Genomic DNA, 6,426 nt, shown 5'->3' on the forward strand with positions numbered 1-6,426 from the left:
GAAAATTTTTACAGCTTTTGTTGAGTTTGTAAGTCTGTCCTTATTTTGATATTTTTCACTTCTAATAGTTCTGCAGAGGTGAGGAAGATTGTAGTACATTGAAGGAGCTCTGTATGTGTGTTTGTAATGTGTGTGTATCCACTTACTACTAATAAAGCTCCATTACTCTTGCGTTTTAAGGCATTAGAGATGTCAACATTGTTAAGGCATGTGTATTGTTTTCTCAGTCAAGGAAAATTAGAAAATGAATTCCTCTGGGCTGAAGTGGAGTGTGTTCACAAGAGAGGGTAAGTGAGGGTGGTGCTCATGTGTGGGGGTCAGAGGGGAGGTGGTGGTGCTGCTAGGAAAGGGATGCCAAATTGTGCTCAGTCACTGGCAGATCATTTGCACTGAGACAGCTGAATTGTGGGAAAAGAGGAAGCATGGTGGCTCTGCCATTTGTTTTACTTGTTTTAGCCTCTTACCCACACATGCTGAGTACATCCTGGCGTAAACTCACACTTTTCTATTCGATTTAGTAGTAATTTTATTAGATAAAAATATTCCTGGAAACTGACTTCATCAAACTCCAACCCACAGTCTTTTTTATATGATATTGCAGTACATTGTAGTATATGTGTAAGTAGCTTAAAATATTTGTCTTTGCAAAAATGGTGCATTAACTAAACCATATGCTCATTATGTGTTATATTGGTACTGACTGACTGTATACAAAGAAACTCTCTCTCTGCATCCCCTCCTTTCTCCATCCCTGGCAAGGAAAGAGCAGCTCAAGCACAGTTGAGAGCAGTTATGGCATTAGGACAACAGAGGCGTTGCCTGGCTTTAAATGAGGGGACTAATTGTAGCACAAGGAGGGCCAGGAACCAGCAGTGGCACATGGGAGGTGGCCCCTGAGCAGCTCGGCAGGGTCAACCCGGCCTCCCAACCACGTGAACAGGAAAGGTGTGTGAACTTTTGCCTTGCCTCGCTCAGTCCATCATCCAGCAAATGGAGCACATCAGCCACACTGCAGGAGAGAGGCGGGCTGGGGTGGGAGTAGGTGAACACCTCACACAGGCTCCCTTTGTGCTTTGGGCAAGACTTCGCATTACTGTGAGGGGCAGCTGTGGACTTCAGTTAGGGACATGGGCAGGGTATTGTGAAGCAATTCAAGGAGAGGAAAATACTGCTGGAACAATTACCACTTTGGCATTATGATACTCACATGTCTTCTCCATATTTGTTCATTTTGTGTTTAAGATGAAAACTGATCTAATCAGATCTGTGGCTTTAACTACGACCACCTCAACTGACACATACATAACAATTAGACCAAGCAGGAAACGTCTGTGCAAACTCATGTGTTGCTTTCTGTGGCTTTAGATGTTTCTACCTAAAACTCATTCAAATACTTGCCTAAAATAGATCGAACTTTTTTTGCATGTGTACTTAAATCAGGTCCTAAGATGGATTATTAGCCTGTATGTTTATTTTGTATAACTTCTCAGACTTGTTGGTGAGATGTCTCAAACAGCAGCCATCCTAAAATTACTCTGACTTTTCACAGTTTGACTGTCAAACACTGGCATCTTACAATAATATATGAAATCCATTTTTGTCTGTCTGTTTGTGTGTTTCTTTGTCCAGTAACCCCTCCTAGATGGTCAAAAGTTCAGTAACCACTTGGAATTCAGGTACATGTTAGACCTATGAGGGTCTTTATCTATATCAGATGTTATGGATGTAAGGTGCCTAGCAACTACCTAGAAGTGAGCTAGAATTAGCATAGATTTAGCATTTCTACACCTAAAACACCATATAAAAATCATATCATTTTCATTTCACAACAGTCACATCTAATTTATATCCACAAAAGCTGAATGATGCCTGATGTACTATGACATATTGCCTGGTAACCACCTATCGACAGGCTAAAATGAACTGTTTTTTAACCTTTATTCACCTACAGCAACTTATGAAAGTAGGTTGTTGTTTTCATTTCCCTGCAGTAACATCTCATTTACAGCCTCAAAAGAATGATACATGCCTAGCAACCGCATAGCAACAGGCTACAGTAAACCATTTTTTGCCATATCCACAGAACTGACCACTTGTAATATTTTACTTTTCTAAATGCAATTAAGAATATCAGTTTGCTGACAATACCAAAAGCCCAAATAGTACTACAGCATGGGAATGTACAAGTAACAAATAACACAAATTATGGCATTTGCAATGCAGTTGTTCAACAAAAGGAGTATTCTGCAAATGGCTCACAATACATACGTAGTTCACTGGCACACCTTAATAGAACATGGCCATGGTTAATGTTATTAGTCGCTTTCCTTCCACAACTGGTGAGTAAGTCCTGCCACGACTGGTGAGTAAGCCCTCTTTTATGGACTTCTAACTTTTAATTATCTGTAGTGAAAGTACTGGTAAAGTATGCAATACAGCCAGTTTATTTTACAATGCCAATTCCTCCTCCACTCAAACCAGAGACGAAATTTGTTAGTTGTGCACCTGTGAGCAGATTTTCAGACTGTGAGACATCAAAATTAGATTAGAAGTGAATCTTGAGCCAGTCTGATGTGGAAACTATAATTTTTCATCATATGTACACTAAAGCCATTTTGACACATCACCTCTGGAAAGTATCTGGAGAATCGGTTCAGGGCTTTGTCCAAAGTTAATTTTCTTACCACACAATGGGCGCTTGCCTGAATCAGACATGTTCTCACCACTGGAAAAGCATTCTTTAGTTTACGGCGTGTACCTCAGTAGAGCGTCCAGAGCATTAAGAACACATAACTCTGAATTTATGAAACAACAGGATCCTGTGCTATTACACTGGCTCAGTGTGACCTTATATGGCCTTTGTATTAGGGAGCTGGCATGGTAAAATCGATCTACTGTAATATTCTACTGATTTGGACATTAACATTCTCACATAGATCTCTGCCAGGTAGATATTTTGGGCATGTCATTATATTTATAATTTCATGCCTGGGACTGGGGGGTACAATGCTAGCATTGTACCACGTTTGCATTCCTATTTGGTGCTTATATGTTGTATTAAAGTTGGTAGATTTTGTAAGGAGCAAAGTAATAAACTTGTAAAAATGACTCAAATGATTCTTCTGTTCTATGTAGATCAACTGCTGATAATCTATTTATCACATTGCCTCCTACAGCCCTGTGCTTTAATAAAATCAGGGATAACTAAGCTTTTAATATGGTCTTTATAAGTCTCTGATTTAAAAAGGAAAGGAAACAACAACTGATTGTGAAATTTATTTGTGTAATCTAATTAAGATGTCACTGAACAGACGGAATATTGGAGGGGGAAAAGCCACAGATTTTGTCAATCTTTACAATTGATTTAATTAACTGCAAATCTCTTGCTGTGACCCCTATAATCCTGTTTTTTTGCCTTTTTTCACCCGCTAAAAATTAAAGTTTAACTATAAATAGAGGTGGATAATGCAGTTGACCCGAGGGGTTAATTCTCAGGCTTTTGGATGCTTTCATCCCCTAGAGGCCCCCGGTCTATGCTCTCCTCATGTTACATTACCATGAACTCGAGAACCACCACAAGGAAATTAGTTCATATGAAGAAATCAAGCCAGGATTTGGTCTGCTTGGGTACCTTTGCAGGCGCTCCTAAGACAAGAGGCCCGAATGGGCTGTGCCTAAGTCCCGGTTAATGCTCTGACTTTGTGCAGCGTCATGAGGTCAAAGGGAATTCAGACAAAAAGAGAAGCTGGGGAATAAAAGAGGTGAATCGCTGATGAGACTACAGCACACAGGATTGGTGTGTTAGAATGTGGAGTAGCTTTCTTCTCTCAACGCCTGTCAGAAAGACAGACAAACACACGTGTGAGATGGAGAAAACTTAAATGAAATATCTCAATTAATACCAGATGAAAGTTCTTGGTGAGTTCAGCCAGTGTGAGCAGCCTCTGTGAATACTGCACAGCCAGCAGCATTGCTGACTAATTGCTCCTTTACATAATCTTAAAATGTTTTTACATAATCTCCAATAGTGTTTACACGTGAAAACTTCTTAGGATTAGCGTTATAAAGGACTTCCCAGTGCCAGGATAAATATACATCTTGTGCAAGCGAGCCAACCGTTTTAGCATTTATCTTTCTCAATTTGTTCACCTAATCAAAATAGAGTTGGATAAATAGCTATATATGGCCTGAGTATACATACAGAAGTCAAACAGCAGATGACATGTCAGTCAGTCCACACCTTTATTTGCAGTATTTATTTGACCGTGTTAGTGACACATAGAACCTGAGGCCATTGGATTTATGTCACACCAATATGATAAATGCATCACGCTACAACACATTCGCACACCACAAGCTACACAGAGTCACAGTGTACAAACAAACACACGTGTGTGCGCAGCTACAGTCAACCCAAATTTAAGAAACCAAACTGATTGCCTGAGCAGCTGAGGTCTGGAAGCTCAATTCAAAGTGCTACTGTTGGACCTCCTGGAGTGCTGAAGTCTGGGAAAAATGGCCACTGAAGATTTGTTACTGAGGGCATCGAGTGACACAAGACATTGGAACTTAATGGCACGTGCACTTTTTTATTGAGTACATAATTTTACAACAAGCTGGAAAAAAAACCCTGTTATTTCCCTTGTATTTTAAATGCAAATCCAAACCATGTGTTTTACACATATATACTAGATAGTCGATCAGAACGGAGAAAGGAAAAGAAATTTTAACTCCCAAAAAACTTGAAAAAATATAAAGAGAGGTCAAATAAAGTATGCATTAATTCCATTAATACAATACGTCCATGCTTTCTTGATTACCTTTAAAAAAAGAAAAGCTTTTTCATTTCTTGTTTTTGTTAATGTTTGTAATGCTGTTGGTCATTTTTTCAACACCAACTTGCAGATTTCCCTGTTACTTTGAAGGCTTCAATTCATTTTTGGGGGGGAAACGTGTTATAGACAAGTTTTCTTCTAAATCTAAACATAATGTGAAGAGTTTAGATTCATAATCTGATTAGAAGATATTCTTAGTAAATGATTGCCTGTTTTATGTTCCAGCCCTGTGATTAACCTGTTCTCATATCAGCTGGGAAATTTCCTTTCCCTGCCACTACTATCTAAAAGATAAGCAGGTATATTTGATAGATGGATAGATAAAACATTTTCGTTATACTCCTTACAGTTGCATCCCTGTACTACAGCAAGGGGGAATAAAAGAAGGTGTAAGATTTCTTCATCCCTGGGTTGTGTACATGTGTGGGTGTGAAAGCAGTGTTGTGATGCCCAACTGAGTCAGTCCAGCCCTTGCTGTTTATCCATAGCTAACTGCATTATAAATGGTCTCAACTGCTTGTGCACTCAGTTACAATGACTTATCACGCTTCAGACACCTTATGGACAAAGCCTGCAAATTCTTCTGCCATTGCAGGACATCCTATATGAGCAGCTCACAGTGTGCAGAACTGTCTTGAATCATTCTTGGTCCAACTGCACATGCCCCCCAAAGTTCCCCCCAGTGTCTCAGAACCCTGAAACCCCCAGTGCATGCATTAATCTTGTACACCCGGGAGGGAAAAATCCAGCAGCTGCCAATGTAGTCCCACCCAGCAAGCTGTGTCCCAGGAGTTCTACTAATTTCAAGGTCATGTGGACACCGCCGCCCCTTTCGCCTTACTTTGCCTGCTTACCTCAGCTGTGAGGATAGGAGAGGAAGTGAGAGAGCAAACAGCAGAAGAGCATGGAGAATGCAAGGCCTTCAAAAGTAGCACTGCCACACGGAGCTCGTTGGCTGTCAAGTGAGAAGTTCCCTCATGCAACAAATCCGAGAGCACAGATTACTGGGGTGTGACAGGGCATGTATTTCTGGAAGAGGGAGGACAGGGGAGGCCCGATGCTGTCTTCAGAGTTCTCTCCATATTCAGTGATTGAATATTTCATTACTGGCGCCCAGACCAGTACCAGACATTCCTAAACCTCCCTCCTCCTCAGTGACCCCTCTCAGGTGGCAAAGGCAATAGATGTGGCTTCTATTAACCCTTGTGTGGTGTTTAATGTTTTTGCTACTCATTATATTTTTGGGTTTACAGCTATAAAAATATATGTAAAAATACTTCACAGATGTTTGCTTTATTTCACCTCCAAGCAGAGAACATATAAGAGTCTACTTATAAATAAAAGTGCATTTTTTACGTGATATGTTATTATAAAATAAAAAAAATGATCATAATGGTGGTATAAGTGAATGAAAAGCTAAAAATGAGATTTTATGTCCTGTACATCAGATGTTTGTGTTGGTCCTTGTTGTAAGACTAATTCCTTGGGCAATGAGACCATTAAACCTGACAACTTTTTGACATTCATATTTCTCCACTTTGTGACTGCTGAGACTAGTTTTGGAGCTGACTTCTGGTCAGGCTCATCCTTG

Source organism: Astatotilapia calliptera, chromosome 18 (genome assembly GCF_964374335.1).
Source record: "Astatotilapia calliptera chromosome 18, fAstCal68.1, whole genome shotgun sequence".
NCBI classification, from domain to species: domain Eukaryota; kingdom Metazoa; phylum Chordata; class Actinopteri; order Cichliformes; family Cichlidae; genus Astatotilapia; species Astatotilapia calliptera.